The sequence below is a fragment of the Papaver somniferum genome, chromosome 9 (assembly GCF_003573695.1).
Source record: "Papaver somniferum cultivar HN1 chromosome 9, ASM357369v1, whole genome shotgun sequence".
In the NCBI taxonomy this organism is placed as follows: Eukaryota; Viridiplantae; Streptophyta; class Magnoliopsida; order Ranunculales; family Papaveraceae; genus Papaver; species Papaver somniferum.
The window spans coordinates 71709660-71728011 of record NC_039366.1 but is presented as its reverse complement, the minus strand read 5'-3'; the positions used below and the strand labels follow the sequence as shown (position 1 = coordinate 71728011).

Genomic DNA, 18352 nt, shown 5'->3' with positions numbered 1-18352 from the left:
GGTAAGAATGTCTCTTCGACATCGGCAAGGGGTGTCCCACACAATGACCTGGCATGCTATAAGACTGGATGTTATGTAGGGGTCTAAATAATATCGGAAAATACTCGGCCTGTCTGTATCCGTCCGAGTCCGCCTGTACCCGAAGCAGCCCAAAGCCTGTTATGGTCCGTCATGGACCACCCGGCCTGGCCTGGATTAATTTATTGGGCGGTCTCGGGCTTTGCGATTAATTATGGTGTCCGGCCTGAAAGCCTTCTATGTGCCATTAATCATTTAATATCCTCTTAAAAAGACTTAAAAGTTAAAATTTTATAATTGTCAATTTTGTGTCAAGAAAAATAAAATATATAATTGTTTTTTTACTTATAATTAACCTTTTCAAAACATTAATGGTAATATATTTTCTTATTAGAAAGTTTATTGTACTCTAATTAATTATTTATAATAGGCTAAAATTAAAAATTTGTCAGTGTAATTTAAATATAAAATAACACTATCACTTACGATATGCGATGTTGGAAAGGAAAGGATATTGTATTTAACACCGTTCATTTGAAAATTTAACCTTAAAAAAAAATAATCAAAATAGTGGCATGTCCGGCCCGATCTGGCCTGCCCGTATAAAAAGCGGGCTTTGGGCGGTCTTTGGGTAGCAAATTATCTACTTGTGCCCGGACTGTCCGACCTGAATTTGTTTACGGGCTCACAAATATTAAGCCTGGCCTGCCCGGCCTGTCTTAGTTTTTGGGTCAGACGGCCCGGCCTGCCCGAATTTACACCCCTAGTGTTATGTAAGGCTTGAGAGCATAATAAGTAGTCGCATTGTAGGACTGGGGTTCTATTAGGTAGCCACTGTGCAAGACTGGGTGTTCTATAAGGCTTGAGAGCGGAATAGGTAGATGAATATACAGGAAACCTGTTTGAGGCATACTCAAATTATCAGCCAAACCTATATTTTGTCTAGGTTTGGCTGACGTATGCCTCAAAATAGGCTTCATATACAGACAGTCTGCTAGTCAAAGGAGATATAGCTGGGCCTTGGGAGGAGGAAGCCTGTAGTATCCACTGACATCCCAACTAGGGTTGTCAATGGGTACTCATTACCCGAATTCGGAACCGGATCCTATAAAAACGGGTCCGGTTCTGGGTCCTAAAATTGGACTCATTAACAACTTAGGAACCGACGGGTAATTATCCGATTGGACCCGAATTTTAACGAGTCCGAAAGAATAATACCCGTCGGGTACCCGCGGTTCTCGGAGTACCCGTTTCAATCTTGTATAGAACCTAATAAAAAATCATTAGCGGTGATAATTCCGCAGATATCCCACTCTAAAACCTCTTCTAGCTTAATTTCTTTGTCGTTCTAGGTTAACGCCTACTCACTCTTCCGCCAAGCTCCTGGACTTTGATTGGTTGTTTAGGCTAAAACTCTTGTTCAGTAAAAATCATTTAATATCATTCACGAAAAGATTAAAAAAAAATCATGTGTATTGAAAGATATTAATCCTGTTTTATGATCTTATACGTCCATTTAATTATATTGTCTATGACTTCTTTTGGGTCAATCTCTGCCAACCGTCTTGAGCATTCTTTTTATAAGGAAATCTTCCATGAGACAACACACAGTATAGATTAACATTTGTTCTGCGTGAGCACAGAGAGATGACAAATGAAGAGTGCCATTTTTTTTAGTGGAGGGAGCAATTGAAGAAATTCAAATGGCATTTCTAGAGAGGGAAAATCAACTTGAACCTGCATAAAAAGAAGAAACTGATAACACCATCACGTGTATTCCGCAGCAGTGGTAGTGTAAACCCAAAAATGAATTACCTGTAAATGAATTACCTGTTTCAAAATAAAACACTCGTGAATTAACCGTTTAATATCCGGAACCTGCGGTTACCCGATTATTTAATAGGGTCCGATTCTGGGCCAACTAATATAATAACCGGATCCGGGATCGTTAGGACCCAGAACCAAAAAAATAATAGGATCCAGTAACCGGATCAGTTGACAGCCCTAATCCCAACCAGTGTACACATGTTAAGATGACGAGTTTCTTAGGTGTGCAGTATGGTTGATGTATATAGGTCAGCAATACTGGGTTGCTTGCTAATTGTTAATCTACTTAGTATTTGTAGTTGACTTTTCCTGTTTAAGTTCACCTTAATCTATCCTGTCGTGGACATTGACTTTAACCGCATATTAAAAGGTCATCGTTTTTAGTGGAAACTGTGACTTTATTTTCCTTTCAATGAGAAAAATATACTCCAGAGTTTACTAACAGTGAATTCATGAATCTTCTGCCGATGGATCCGTTGATGTGAATTGTGAACTTGTTATTAGCCGACACTACTCTTGCTGAGTTGTCGTTGATAGGAATTAGCAGAGATCTGTACTTTTGCTTCAACTATGGTAGGAAAATCTGGTGTTGCCAAGGCTTATTCCTATACTCATGTCAAGCTCCCCATTTAGCCACTTTAGCACCCATTATGAGTATGGCAAAGTGGCAAACAATAATCATATGTCAAGTGTTAAATATACCACTTAGGCATACAGGACAGAGTGTCTACCGAATAATAGAATGTCTAATGTGTATGGTCAAATGACCACTCGTTGGTCTGTTTAGCGTCAGCAATAGTCATGTTGCCGCTCGCTGAGTAGATCATCGCTCAACAATTCCTCATCCAACGGCTAGAATTTCCCCCTCTATAAATACCCAAGTTCAAATTCATTTCAACTCATAGCAAAATTTCTAAACCTCTCTAGAATTTCTTCAACTCTCAATATTCTTCTGATCTAAAACAAGATTCTTAATTTTTTGTAATATAGATTTACAATCTCAAAGTCAAGGCAACGGTAAAGTTAAAAGGTCAAAGTTCGGAGTATTAAATTTGAACATCACTAAACATGAATGTATTTGTCGTAATTATGTTTAGATCAGAAGAATATTTTTGAGATATCAATGGTGCACAACAGCATGGTAACATCATGTGGGCGAACATATTTTGAGATATCAAGACCAAACAATGAACATCAATGATCGTGATGCTTCTGGGTTGTCGCAACGGTTCATTGTAATCAATAAGGAAGCAAAATTAGTGTCGGAAACTCGGACAAGTTGAAACTACACGAGTTCAATCAAGTACGAACAAGTTGGGGAATTGAACCAAGTAAGCTCCTAAGTAAGTTCACGAAGGATGATAAGAATAAACTTTCTTCATTGTCTACAACTTATGCGGCCAAAGCAACTATCAAAAGAATTGAATGGGATGGAAGGAAGGAAGGAAGGAAGGTAATGCAAGAACCACAATGGTTGACACACAAACACAACTGCATCGAAGATGATTGGATTTGGCTCGGTGCTTCTACTAAGTTTTGTTCACAGATTGTACTTACAAGACGAATGGGTACAACTTGCCTTTGTTGAACATTGTTGGACAGACCTCAGACAGGAAATCATTCACGGTGGCATGGTTTTTTATGAATCATGAGAAGGATGGGAGTTTAATTTGGCCATTAGAAACCTTGAAGCTTCTTTATCACGAATACAAAACTCCCGAGGTTGGAGTGACTGATAATGAGCAAGCAATAATGAATGTCGTGAGGATAGTTTTTCTCATGGAACAAACTTTGCACGTTCCACATACAATGCATTCTTAGGAATAATTGCAGCATCATATCCAAAAGAAAAAGGCAAGCAAAAGTAGTCAACGTGCAAAAGAGTAAGATGAACGTCTTAGCAAACTAACTTAAGAGGAGAAAGAGGAAGAGGAAAACAAAGAACACGAAGAATGGAAAGAACGTGAGATTAAATTTGGGTTATTCGTGAAAGCATGGGATAAATTGGTTTGGTCGATGACCGTGGAAAGACATGAGAGAACTTGAAAGAGTTTTAGGATGTTTGAGGCACTTGAGTGGGGCGGTTGAGGAGAATCGCACCCAATGTCAATACATAAGAAAGAAGATGGTTGTCCGACTAGAAAAAAGACAGGGAATTTTATATCTCAGTGATGCTAGAAGGTTCAAAAGAAGACAAAGAAGATACTTTCAAGGAATTACTTGCTCGTGTTAAAGGCCCGGAAGGAAATGCACCAATTAAATATGAGCATTGGATGGGAATGCCACAACGTGGCCATCTATTGGAGGATACATGGTCATGCGTAGTTCACTTAGAGATTGTCTAACATTTGCACACATAAAAAAGGCGATTTGTGTAGAGCAGATCAAGTATAGAAGAACTGTTATAACTTTGATGGTTAGCAATCATTTTGTTGGTCTACAACTGCACAAGGGTTGTCCATTACCTCCTCTTTGTAGGTTCAACTTTTGAGAATAGTTCACAAACACCAAGAATGAGGAATGACTGAAACTTTATCAGGACAACATGAACCTCTAGAATGCTTTAGATGAGTCTATCAAAGGTCCAATATATTTGAATGAACTTTATCCAATAGATTTGAATGAAGGGGGTCCGATAGATTTGAGTGATCGATGACTGTGTTTGGGAAATAATGAATCGTTTTGTGACCTCATTCGTATTTTGTGTAATGTACTTTGGAGTACTACTAATGAATGAAATGAATGTGGTTTTTTTGTGTTTACATACTCCAGTTTTCTTGAGTCGTTATTATTTTGTATTTCCTACCATACCGACAAAGTGTTTTACTCACTAGTCGGTATTACTATTATTATCATACGAGCATGCCAACCATTAAAGTATGACAAAACTAATTTTCACTTTTCCCAGGATCGTCAGAGTTTAAAATTTTCAGACTGATACGAACAATTACTCTAACAACCTTGTGACAAAAAGCTTGGAATAGTCGGCATGATCGTAGTTTTTTACAACGATTGGTCGTCATTGTACAAGACGAGAAAAAAAATCTTATTTTCATGTATCTTTTCCTCACTATAGTCTTCAAGTTAATATAATGAAAGTACTGGCGATGAAACAATATTCGATACGTCAGAAAAAAATCAACTTGCCGAATAATCCAAGCAAAAAGTAACATTATTTGGTCATCAAGAAATAAACTGATAACAACGACGACCAATATGTCGTCGGCATGTTAAGAAAACTTTAATATAACGAATATATAAGAAAATAATAACATATCCATGGATCTTCATTTTCTCTTAATAATAACCATGACGACCATCAAATAGTCGTCATTGTAGAAAAACAAAAGTCGGCCGATCAAGCCATAGCCGTCAATGTAGGAACATTGAAACCTTGCCGACAATTGATCAGAATCATCCAACACTTAATTAGAGCATACATACATTAAAAATTGAACCCTAACACATTTGGGAGACATGTAGTATCTTTTGAAGGAGGATAAACCTTTTCGATCCAGGAAAATAATTATTCTACTGGTTCCCCCTCTTTGTTATTTTGTTGGAACCTAAACAATACACAAATACAATCTATGAACACACAAAAGAGTTTTGAACTTAAAATAGTTGTCATTTTGTAGTTTAAAGACTATATATCGACCGTCAGTGTGACTACATATTTGTCAACTTTATATTTAAAAATAATGATGACATACACTTTAAAATATACACAGGAAAATAAAGTTCTTGTGACATTAAGTCGTCATGGTATAGGTAATACAAAGATGATGACCAAAATAACTATCACCCGCCGTCGTGTTTGAGGTATAACTACCATGCTGACCCTAGTTATTGGTTTACAGACACCATAATTAACTTTATCAAAAGTCGGCATAATCTTCATCCTGCGACCTTGATGACTAACACTAAACATCAAAGGTCGTCATTGTTTTATTAATACCTTGACGACATAAATTCTTAAAAATCATCATTTTCGATAAGCTAACCTAATATAACAATCATACCACACAACAAAGTAATGGGTTTGAGTTTAGACATCACTTACACAGTCTTCTTCTCGCCGATGATTATTTCTTTTCAACATCTTCAGGGATTTCACTAGTTCCCATTTTTCCTTTACCTTTTTCCTCTGCTTTGGAGCTTTTTATATCAGATTTTTCTTCTAGATTGTTACTTGATTGCTTCCGATCACCAATTTTTGAGGGAAATCAAAGTTGAAGATTTTCAAAGATTAATGGAAGATGAATGAGTGAAAAAGATTAAGAGGTTTAATGAAAAATGTACTAGAAGCTTCAGGACTCTTGGATTGTGAAGATATGACATCAACTAACCATGGACTTAACTGCGTATAATTAACCTACATCCTCGTAGCTTACCATAATATCCCAATATATCTACTCTTTACAAAACCCAATTATGAATCTATCTATGATTATGGTGAAGTAACCATCGTGATAACTATGTACTTTTTCTAAATACCAACTCTAATGACTACTATGCCCATGTATCCTTCCTGTCATTTTTTTATGTTGCAGTGATATGTACTAATGCATCACCTTGGTTGGTCAAGCAACACTTACTAATTTAAGATGTTTTTAATATCACAAACAGACTTTCTTAAAGATTTAGCCTTCAATAAAAATGTATTATTCTTCTCAATGTCATCATATCTTATATTGCTTAAGATTATCCAGAGAAATCCTATTTGTTTGATAAGAATCTTGAGGAAACCTCATGTGATTAGAGACCCAGATATTTTATTGCAATTATAAGTGCGTCTGTAGTCATGGAGGTCTAATCAGTGAGAAAGAGGACGCCTGGATTAATGCTTAGGGACCTATAATATGGTAGCACATCAGAAATGGAGAACTCCATTTACCAAATTTTCACCAAGCATTTGATATGAATGTTCAGTAATATAAACATGGTATTTGACAACTCTTAATAAAGGATTAGTTTGTGTTTTGTCTGTTTGATTTTTTTTTCACCAATGATAAAGTTCTTGAAAATATTCATTGGAATATTCGAAAAATCAACAACATCTTAGTTGAAAATCTGCTCTCCTCCCCAATGTTTGCAGCCATCTCACCTTTTTGGATAATTCTCAGATGAATCTACATCATAGTATAAATATCTCGGTCATCAAATCAAATGCTTCTAGTTGATCCTTAAGAATTCCCAAATTCTTCCTGCTTTCATTCTGTAACAAACCAATGGACGTTTTACATCACATGTATATGAAAGTTGATTTAAAAATTTGGTTAACTGTGGATTTTTCTGATGTCACATCTTCACAATCCAAGAGCCCCAAAGCTGTTAGCTCACTTTTTATTTCGCGTTGCGTGATCAAGTTTTTTTTTCCCGAGGTTTAAGTGTTTTTAGGGTTAAACAGACTTTATGAAATGAGGTTTAAGTACAAGTGTTTCAGGTCAAGGGCAATAAGGTAACATTTTACCATCCCTTAGCCAAGGAACTAGGTCCATCCCAATTAATCTGGATATACCCCAATCCGACCAATTTTATATATGTCGATCTTTTATTAAGAGCAAAAGAGTAACACCAAATAGGCATCTACCCAACAACAACAAGATATTCATCTGCGGGTCCATGGGTGGCAATGGCGTCATGCAGATTCCAAGGATTAACAGGAATTACAGGACTAGTATACTTGGTTATACCAGTCTAAATGTTTTTTGTCTAAAGGCTTTATAAATATTTGGTCATTTCCAATTTAAAATTTCCGAAACTATTAGAATGTGAACAAATTCTGTCCAGCGTGACTGCAGTATGGTTGTGTTGTCGCTAAACAATGCTGAGCTTTCCTAACATAAAAGTAACTTTATCCATGGATTTATGATCACTTAGGTTGATGCTTTGGTGAAAATTTAGATTGAATCTTCCTTGTACTTTCCTTTCACATGCTTCCTTTATAACACAGACAGGCCTAGCAAAGGGCAAACAGAAACTATAGCCCGTCCTTGTTCTATATTTAACACGGTTTTATTATCCAATTTTTTGTAAATTCTGGGCTTAGCGTACCATTATCTATTCAAAATTTTGTGAACTATAGGTTTGCCCCACAATTAGCTATTAAGTTTTAGTCTATGTGTAGGTTTTATCTCATGCTAAGAGAGAAGTAAAATTGAAATTTTGTTTAAGTAAAAATGTTTCTCCTTATTTCACAATTTTCTTCCATAAATTATGAATTTATTTCTGTAATCACATTTTTTTCTATTAATTATGTTCATTTTAACGTCATTTTATCTAATATTCTATAGCTGAATAATTGTTGCATGCTAACTAAGTAATTTCTCCAAAAGAAAATCATGGCCTCCGGCCACCTTGCGGATTCTGGATTCGTTCTCCTTTATAATCTTTAGAACCGCAGTATCTTCAAATTTGACATCTATATTTGTTCCATGCAACTCATTCGCCCAGCTAACTACAAAGTCCTCTCCTTGCACCTTCTCTGCTGCAAACGAGCTCAGTGAAACTTCTTGCTCCAACGTAATTTCCTAAGAAAGACATTGCAATTAGAGAAATCTTTGTAGTGGACATTACATGGGTACTGCAATCCAAATAGCAAGTTCCTTACATGGAGCAGATATTGATGGTGATTTCAAAATTTTCCTAATGATTTCAGTGCAGCCTCTCAACATATTCGTTAGAACTTATCCAGAGGTAGAGATTATTGAGAATATGGCCATGATGTGCATAACTCAGTCAACAGTACAAAATACAACATCAAGAGAATTTACAGTTAAATCTATTTACAACAAACTCAATGAGAATTTATTCAACTCATGCAGCTTATCTGTAGATGAAATTTTCTGGAAATTTGTATGGAAATTAGAACTCTCTCGTAAAATCAAACTCTTCGTGTGGAAAAGTCTTCAAAATGATCTAGCAACAAACTCAAAACTAAATGAATAATTATTAACACTAATTCTAGATGCTCTTTTTGTAGGGAACAAGGGGATATAGTTGAACACTTTTTTTTTTTGCATTGTTCTTATGTTAAATCTGTTTGGTAATTAGGCCCAAACCCTGTCCAGGTCAATTAAGAGAGACATAACTAAAATAATATATATATATATGTAAGGATTGGTTCCAAATACCCAAATGATGTAATACCTATGGAGTTAGTGATAACCAAGATATGGTTCATATGGAAAACAAGATGTAATATACTTTTCATGAGAAATCGCAATTTCCACAGAAATTAGCTCTAGAGATTCAGAGACACTTGGATTTCTGGACAAGAAAAAATATCAACCAAAGAGTTAAAAATAAAAATTTCCTTGATCAGCACCGGGCAAACATAACTTAAAAATCAATGTGGATGCAGCTTGGATCCATAAAACTCAGCCATCTAGCTTTGCTTAAATTATGTGAGATGATACAGGTACTTTTGAAAGAGGAAGAGCAGGACCTTCAGCATGTACAAATCCACAAGAAGAAGAAGTAGGTTTACTGCAGGTAGCAACATGCACATCGGAAAGGAATCTTGTGAGTTTCAGCATAGAATTGTCAAAGCATAGTAAAGAATCTTAACAATATTTCGGCTGCTTTCTTGGCGTAGTAAAGTTATTTTGGATGAGGCAGATAGACTGGTTAAGCATTGTCGAAATTTCTTAGGATTTCATGTTGTACCCAGAACGGGTAATATCAGTAGCAGTTATTTTAGTTAAAGAAACACAATTTTTTCCGAGTATTTTAAATTGGGACCCTCTTATGCACAAACAATTAGTAGATAAATGTAATATTATAAAAAGTGGTATCAACCTGGTTGATGCTTCTTTTTTTTCTTCGCCATTACCGGTGGTGGTGGTGTTGGGATTCAAAGTTTGTAGTCGCTGGTTTTCTTGGGGTAATAGTTGTTGGTGGCGTTTTGTTTTTGTGGGTTTGTTTTCATGGTAGTTGTCTTCTTGGAGTTTGATGGAGTATGGTGGGGTTTCTCATCTCTGCTAGTGAGGAAGGTGGCTAAGGTTGTGGGTGGTGTTTCTATGTTGTTGCCGGGAGAGACCTCGAAACCATTTTTCACGGTGGTTGGTGGAAGGTGATGATCCTCTTTTCTGCTGGTGGTGAAGATGGTGGCTAGGGTTTCTTCTTTGATTTGGGCCGGTCTGCATGTGGGTCGGATGCGGGTTTGGTTGGGTCGGGTCTTTTTTGACTCGACTTTCCTTGCTGCTGCTTGTTTAGGATTGTGTTTCTGGTTTGTCTTGAGTTTTGGTTCCAAGTATATATTTGCTGCTGCTGTTGCTGACTTAGGTTGGAATACTCGGTGGCTGGCTTGGATTTGAAGCTCAAGATGGGTTAGTGGATTAGTAGTAGCGGGTGGTGGTGTTTATTTGTAGGTTTGTTTGAATAAAGGTTGTTTTTTTAGTAAAGGTTGGTATAGGACTTGATACTGTTTCCTCAAGTGACTTGTGTAGAGGTAGATCACTGGTCATTGGAGTCAGTTGTCCTTAGGTAGATGTATTATGTGCCACAATGTAATTTTGCTCCTTTGAGTTGTTGTTCATGGTTGTACCAGCTCTTTGAGCTTCAATACTAATACATATCATACCTTTGCTCAAAAAGAAAATATTAGAAAAAGTGATACTCAACTCTCCGTACTAGACGACTATATTTATGATGTTAATCAGGCTTTGACTAACAATTGTTTAATCCAACCTAATACAATCGGTACTACTGAGGTACCTCATAAATTCCCTCGAATTTTCTATGTTTTCATCGATTAAGTTTCTTTTCAAAAATAATAAAATAATAATAATAATAATAAAATCCCATTTACAATTAAAAGAAAGAAAGAAAAAAAAAATGTCGACCACCTCACCTTACTTCCTATCGGCGGAAATACAATACGAGCTCATGAAAGTGAAAAAAGTGCTACTTGATTGTGTCTCTGTTGACTTTCTTTGAACTAGGGCTTGAACTAATCCTCTGGCACCAAAATCGGAACAAAAATTAAAGGAACCAGAGAACCAAAATTATCGGAACCAAAAAAAATTAGTATACCTTCTCTCGATCTAGGGTTTTTTCTGTTTAGATTGAGGAGTTTTTTTCCCAAGGTTTGATATCAAGAGACGAGCTAAGTCAAAATGACTTCGAAAAAAAAGTTGAACGCTGAGTGTGTAGTTAAAAGGTACGAGTGTATCAAGGATAACTGCCCAATTCCGAAAAGTAAGCGTAAATTCGGAACACTGAATGAGTTGAATTATCATACTCTAGTCTTTCACATTCGTATTCGTGTAGCCAAGATGAGGGCTGAAGCTCGGGCTGAAGCTCAAGCAGCTCCTTAAGGTAACTAATCTAAACCTAGATTTCATCATTAGATCTATTATGTTTTCCTTACAGCTTCCATATTCTTATTTGTCTAAATTTCTCGTTTAAGATACAATGGATAGCTCCATTTCGCAGAAGCAAAACATGGGTTACTAGGAAAATAGGTACATCTGTAAGTTTCCTTAGTAAGCAGTTCTAGTTATGTAGGCCTGTCAAGTGAGAAATAGTTCTACTTTACACCGTGCTAAGATATCGTCCACTTTGTTCTATTGAATAAAAAACAAAACCACACAGTGAACAATTTAAGGAGGGTAGCATGAGCTTCGAACCCACGAGAAGACTCGTGGCTTGATTTTGAATGCTAGATCTTCTTCTTCGGAAGACTTGTTACCAAATAGTCGACATACTAAAATCGTCTGAATGACTTCCCCATCACCTTTAACCCAGAATTTCATTGTTGAGCAAGTGCAGTAGTGAATTTGGCCTAACCCATGCCAATCCTTTTTTTTTGTAACAGCTAGTTCCAAATTCTGTCAAAAACATGACAATGTCAAAAAAGGCGTTTTGAGAACATTATATCTTGTTGAATGAATGCATATAGATCTGGCTATTTCTTAATATGAAAGGAAGAATCAGAATGTAACGAGGCTATCATCAATGTTCCACTTACGTTAAATGCAATGCAATTTAGGATTAAAGGAAAACTTAAAATAACATACAAACATGCTTCAGTGCTACTCATTAAGCAGCACGTCACATTTTCCAACTTGTATTGTAAATTGTGATGTGTGAGATTTTAGAATGAACTGTATAGAAAAGACAGGATCAGAATGAGATGAAAATAACAAAAAAAGACTAAATATAGCATTTACCTCTTGCCCTTGACTTGATGTAGTATTGTGTTTGGCTTGATGTAGTATTAAGAATCCCTTCCCGTAGACCAATTACACCTTCTTCAGAACCTTCAAGATTTTCATAGTGTAGAATGTTAGTATCACCAGCCATGAGCTAACTGTTGTTTTCCGTAGAGGTGTTGAGGGTGTTGGCTCTCTGTGGTTTTTAGGTCTTTGTGTTTGAACCAGTACTGGATGAAGAGGACTGTTGAATTCCAGTCAGCATATCAAGCATTTTGTAGTTAGGTATTTTTTGGCTTGATTGATGAGTAGTTTCATTGTCATTGATGAATATTTCCTGCATGTTGAATTCCTCTCAGCATATCAAGCATTTTCTAGTTAGGTTTTTTCTGGCTTGATGGGTGGTTTTATTGTCAGTTGAACATTCCCTCTTTGCAAGAGGGAGATTTTGAATATGTCCTTGCACAATGCTGGTTCTGGACCTACGCTTGTAAGATTTCTTGCGAGAGCTTTTGTTTCCTTCTGCTGCTAGCATGTTGCATTGTTTGGGATGGCTGATTGAAGGTGTGGTTGGAAAGTCTGTGATGTTTGTGGTATTGAGGTTACCCATCCCCAAGTCTTCAAAAGTTGCTAGAGTATGCTTTTTGTTGTTATTTTCATTTTTTTAACTTGCTTTGAACCTTTCTGCTTCTTTCTGTCCCAAACCATAACCCTATGCAACCATCTGTTGTATCTGATAACTTTGAGCCACCAACTGTTCAGTGTTTTCAAGCATTAGAGTGTCCTTTTTCTGGGTAGATAAGTTCTGTTTTCTCTCCTTGTTCTGTTTTAGGATGAGGTCATTTGTATCACTCAAGACCCTCCTTTTGCCTTCTTCCTTCACAAGGTGTTTCTGTATGGTCTATGATGTTGCGCTTAGTACATAGATTAGTGGCAATTGATTTTGCTCACCTCCCCTTCTTCAGACTTGACCACCACTTTCCTTGCAGTTTTATTCTTTACTGTGACCAACACTTGAACCGTCACATCATTTTCTAGGATATTACTGCCAAAAGGTGTCATGCTTCTCATAGTTTCCTGCTGGTCTGACAATATCAAAGAGAGTTAGTTCATTCACGTACTCAATTGGAACTTCCAAAGCTTGAAGCCATAATAATTAAGTTTCAAACATATCACCCCAGTCCGAAGGAATTCCTGTGAGGTATTTCTTTGATGACAATTATATCACCTTTCAGTCATTCACAAACCAAGGTTTAAATTCTTTGATTTTGTGAAAGTCTGAATCATTGTGGAATTCCATGATAACATATTCTTCATATGTTTGTGCTTGTACGGTGAGATGATTGGGGTTCTTGCTAATCTTCAGTTGCTCCTATCATGATCTATAAATTCCCATGGTTAAATGAGTCTATTTGAACAAATTCTACCCGTCATGGTAAAGAGTCCAGTCCAATTTATCTTTGCTTGTGATAACTCTTTTTTTGAAGATAACCGTTTCTGGTTCTGATTCTGACCAGAAATATAACAAAAGTTCTAGACAACCTTTGATTGGAATTTAACAGTAAAATCACTGACAATTACAGTAAAATCGCAGAACATCATCATAAGAGTCAGCATGTGCAATTATGTACAGAAAATTCAGAAAGAGAAAAAAATGTTGCAATACTATTGATTAGTCCTATTCTTATGCTTTTGCTGATTGCCTGTTTCTGTTCTTTTGCAGTTTGCTGGGATGACGACGTAGAGTTATAATGCTAGGATACAACAATGAGTCAATGACATACAAAGAACCCCAGACAATTTTTGATATGTAATAATTTTTAAACAGTAGACAAAATACATCTTTTGAAATCTATGACGTTTATGAAATCTATGGCGTTCACGACATCTACGCCTTTTATGAATGTTAGTTATATGCAGTTTATTTATGATATCTATCTACACCTTTTATAGATCTTGTGTGTGTCCTGTTTATGGCATTTATGAAATCTATGCGTTTTATAAATGTTCTTTGCATGCTTCAAACACTATGTCAGTAGCTTTTCATCATCACCTTTTATGAATCTTTGTTAATGTAGTCTTTCTCGTTACCTTAATATACCATGATTGATAGTAGAAAGAATACAAATGCCTTGAATCATAGAGATGGAGATAGAAATATATCAGTGTTTCTGGAGGGAGTATATGCGTCAAGCGAGTAGGACCAACCTGCATGTATAGCAGCTCCATGGTTCCACCATTCAGAGTTGGCAGAACAGTCTACAAATTCCACAGCTCCCCCGTATCTTTGAGGATTTATGCGACCTATAGAAATACATTAAGTGAATTAAACCTTCGTGCCACAAATCATTGAGACCCTAGAAGACTGAGCACACAGTACAATGAGAGTAGAAAAGAAAATGACCAGACAACTGACCTTTATAGGTTCTAGACCCACCATATTGACTTGACTAGACAAGACCTATAGGGACCATTTGGGACATGAAATGTGAAAGCTGGGTTCAGACACCCAACTTACTACACTTGTAAGATCATAAGCCCAAACTATTTAAAAGTGGTTTATGCAATTTTAAAGAATTTGACCAATAAAATTAACGGGAAAAAATCTAGCTTTCTCAAAATTCTTGCAATCACATGATTTTGGTGCATACTTACCCCCCAGATTTCAAATCCATTCGACTTAAATACTGTGTGAAGCAGTCAAACAGATGAAAATAGAAATGTTTAAGAACACAACCAAATCTCTAACTGACCTTGATCATACATCCCATTTGAATATGCATTGGCAATCAAGTCTACGGTTTAAATTAAAAATGTTTGATTAACAATAATAAATGAAAAAACTAGCCTAATACTGTAAAGTAATTTAGAAAATTTACCAGCAAATCCATTCCAGATTATCACATTTGCTGATTCATAAATCTCCTTTTTCTCCTACAAAAGCATAAAATAACAATCAAATATTGACATATGTATTCGATAATGCACAGATTGAATCAAAAATGTTTCCCACAATTAGGTTTATACATGTGATAGTTGCAGACTCTTATTAATGTAGCCTTCCTAGTTAATTTGATATATCATGATTGGTAGTAGAAAAAACACAAATGCCTTGAATCAAAGAGATGGAGATAGAAACCCAAAACCGAAGCATAAGAGGTGGTGGTGATGGAGTCTATGGCTTATCCATAAGAGAAAAGGAAAGATAAAAGATCAGAACCTTTCATATGATTACAAAAGTGTATTTGATTGTAGATGTAGGAGTTCCACTGCCTAATTACTAATGGCGAATTCTGTATTTGAACGTGGGGTTGATGAGGGCAGTGGGGCTGTGGTATTAGCCTAATCCAGCTATTGTTTTGGTTGTTATGCTAGAAGGTTGAAGATGAGAAAAACAAAGTAAGTACCCTTGCGCATGACTTAACTACTTTCTACGCATGTTTCTGAATTACTATAAAGTAAAAGCTTTATTCTGTAAATACTGCATAAGATGAAACTAGAGAATGTCATAATCTTTTGACCACAGAGTAAAACAGATTGCCTTGCTTTGGTTCCGTGTTATACGGTAGAAGAACAATATATAGGAAAAAGAGAAAGTGTGTCCTTGAGATGAACGTTTAGTTGTCTCTGAAAACGGATGCACCCTACCTACACCATGCGATGGGCATTCTTAGGTATAGAAATAGTAAAATGGGCTAGAGGGATTAGGAAACAATCATACAATCTAAGTTGTTCACTAACTAGTAAGATTATGAATTATTTTTACCTTAGGTTGTACCACAAACTTTGAACGAAAGCCAACAGCAACAAAAAGTTTGCAAACTGTAGATGTGTAACATGCCCATAACTCAAATCTGTTGTAAGCTACTGATTGATCTAACTCCGTTCCCGTATATGGAGGATGATTTGCTTAAATTTGAATCAACTGCAAAATCCAGTCCAAAAACAACAAAACTAAGAATGAAAACCATTCCAGAAACAAAGCACTATTATAATTCATATTCCAAAAACACCTAGCAATAAGAAAGTGCACGAAGAAGAAAGTAACAATCACTAACCTTTACAACAAAAAGAAAAAAAGAAAAAAAAAAAATCGTGAGATCATAGGCAAAACCCTAGTCCATGGTTATAGAAATGGTTGCTGTTGAAGAGGAAAAAATATAGGATCGCCTTTGACTTGCTTTTATTTGGGCGTATTTGCAAACGATAAAATAGGAAAGAAATCATAATATTAAGAAACAGTTTAACATGTAATCTCTGACATTTAATCAATGAAATTTCCAGCTTCAGAAAAAAAAAAAAGTTTAATACTCCTACGTTAGGTAAGAGAAATAAATTCATTATTTATGACTTTTTATTGGGTTAGGTAAGGTTGGGCTAGAAATTTTGTAGAAAGAGAAAGATCGTTGATTTGTGTGCAATCAAAGCGTACTAATTAATTCTTACCATATTGATTTGACCAGATAAGACCCCATAGGGACCGTTTGGGTGCAGGCACAAACACTATACACGTTACCAAAAAAAAAAAAGGTAGTGTAAGCCAAATCTATTTAGAAGTGGTATATGTGATTAAAAAAGAAAAATGAACCAGTGAAATTATAAAAAGAAAGATCAGACTGCTCATACTGCAAACCTTTCTCAAACTTTTTACAGTGCATACCCAAGATTTCAAAGCTAGAATTCTAGATCCATTGGCTGAGATAATAATATGTGAAGCAGTCAAACAGATAGAAAACATCTAAAAACATGGATTTCTGCCATTGCCTATTGTTTTTCTTTTTTCTCTACCTAAATGGTTTTAAAAAGGTCTGACTCCAATACATACATTTCATGGTCATTTATCGATTATGAGTCATAAATGCATGCAGAGATTGATTACAGTGGGGACAATCTCTGCAGAGTCCAGCCATTTAAAATATCACGTTTAACCCAAAAAATAAAATAAAAAAAACAAGTATAAAAAATGCATTTGAGAGTGATTATCACGGTAATTATTGCCGGAAACATCAAACATTATAGCAAACAAGCTGTGCTGTTAGATAATCACCATTTCGGAACAGTAACCATTCAACAAAACTCACTTCAGGACAAGCTAGAGGAATAATTTTCTTCACTTTCTCATAAGAATATAATCAGTTTCACAATCTCATGCGTTTTTCATTAACAGGCATTTCTGTGAAATCAGAAGTCATGGCAATATCTAACCTTTTTCCGGTGGTGAACAAAGCTGAATAAACTAGTGTCGACCTAACTTTGGGACATCAAAAAACTATATGCATATCTTTTAGCTCTTAGGCACTAATTTGAAAACAAGTTTCTCAGTATTCTTTCTGTTATATTTTAATGGAATACTAAATTTAAGGTTTCCTGAAAATTTTTTATAAGTGAAATAGATTCACAGTCCCAAAAAGAAAATTGGGCTTCAATGGAGAGCTTCACAACTATGAAATGTTTTCAGAATCTTTCTTAGATTAATGATTTTTCTCAGTGTTGTTGCTCTGTTTTTGATCAGATGATAATCAAGGGACCAACGAATGGAAGCATTGGAAATACTAAAATAGACTTATTCAAGCATTCTTGACACAATGATAATACCTCAGAATTTTCAATTCTCGAAGATGAAATGAATCAATGTTCTTAATATCATTTTTAGATAAATGAAATAGCAAAGTTTCTGTCAATGGTGTTGCTCTTTTTTTTATCAGATAATCATACTAACTGGTGCAACTGACTAAACAATGGATTCATTGGAAATACTAATAAAGACTTAATCAAGCATTCTTGGCATCAATACAATTTGTAACAGCAATAATACCTCAACAAATTTCCGAATGTACAATCGACCGATCTCAACAAGACCACCCCCAGTACCGGAATATCTGAGTGCATAAGAACATCTGTATCGCTGACCTTATTGTTCATCAGCCCCACTGTAAAACTCTTTGCCATGAACCTATAACAGAACACCAGGACATCAAACAGTTTCTTCATAAAAAGGCTACTAGCTCCGTCAGGATTACCGGCGTTAACCTTTTTTTTCTTTTTCTGGTAATCTAGATCTGAGACTATATGATGAAATTATTGAATGATATGACAAAACATCATCAAGATGTAACAAAACATATGAGATTGTTGATAAAAACAGGAACTTTGATCAAGCAAGGTTGTATGCTAGTCTCCTGCAAACAATAGGAAAGATTTCCACGATCTGTTTGATACACATCGGGGAACACCAGAACAGAAAATCTATTGACATACGCACGTTCATCATCAGCAAATAAGAGAGAACTGTGGTGGCGGCTCTGATAACTTACCACATTCAGGTTTCCGTTTTTTTTTTTTTTTTT

General features: G+C 35.8%; 1 long non-coding RNA gene across 3 annotated transcripts; it reads right to left on the bottom strand.

Annotated features, from left to right (window-relative positions):
* Positions 1 to 11229: 11229 nt before the first annotated feature.
* On the bottom strand, positions 11230 to 18346 carry LOC113309709. Of its 3 annotated transcripts, none has more exons than XR_003340712.1 (7): positions 17821 to 18346; positions 16452 to 16508; positions 15772 to 15930; positions 14885 to 14939; positions 14214 to 14309; positions 12024 to 13090; positions 11230 to 11681 (listed from the first exon to the last, which is right to left on the bottom strand). It is a non-coding gene; the product is annotated as an uncharacterized LOC113309709 (long non-coding RNA). The 3 variants fall into 3 exon arrangements; XR_003340713.1 differs by lacking the exon at positions 16452 to 16508 and having other exon boundaries at positions 17821 to 17958; positions 18320 to 18343; XR_003340711.1 differs by lacking the exon at positions 16452 to 16508.
* Positions 18347 to 18352: the final 6 nt, after the last annotated feature.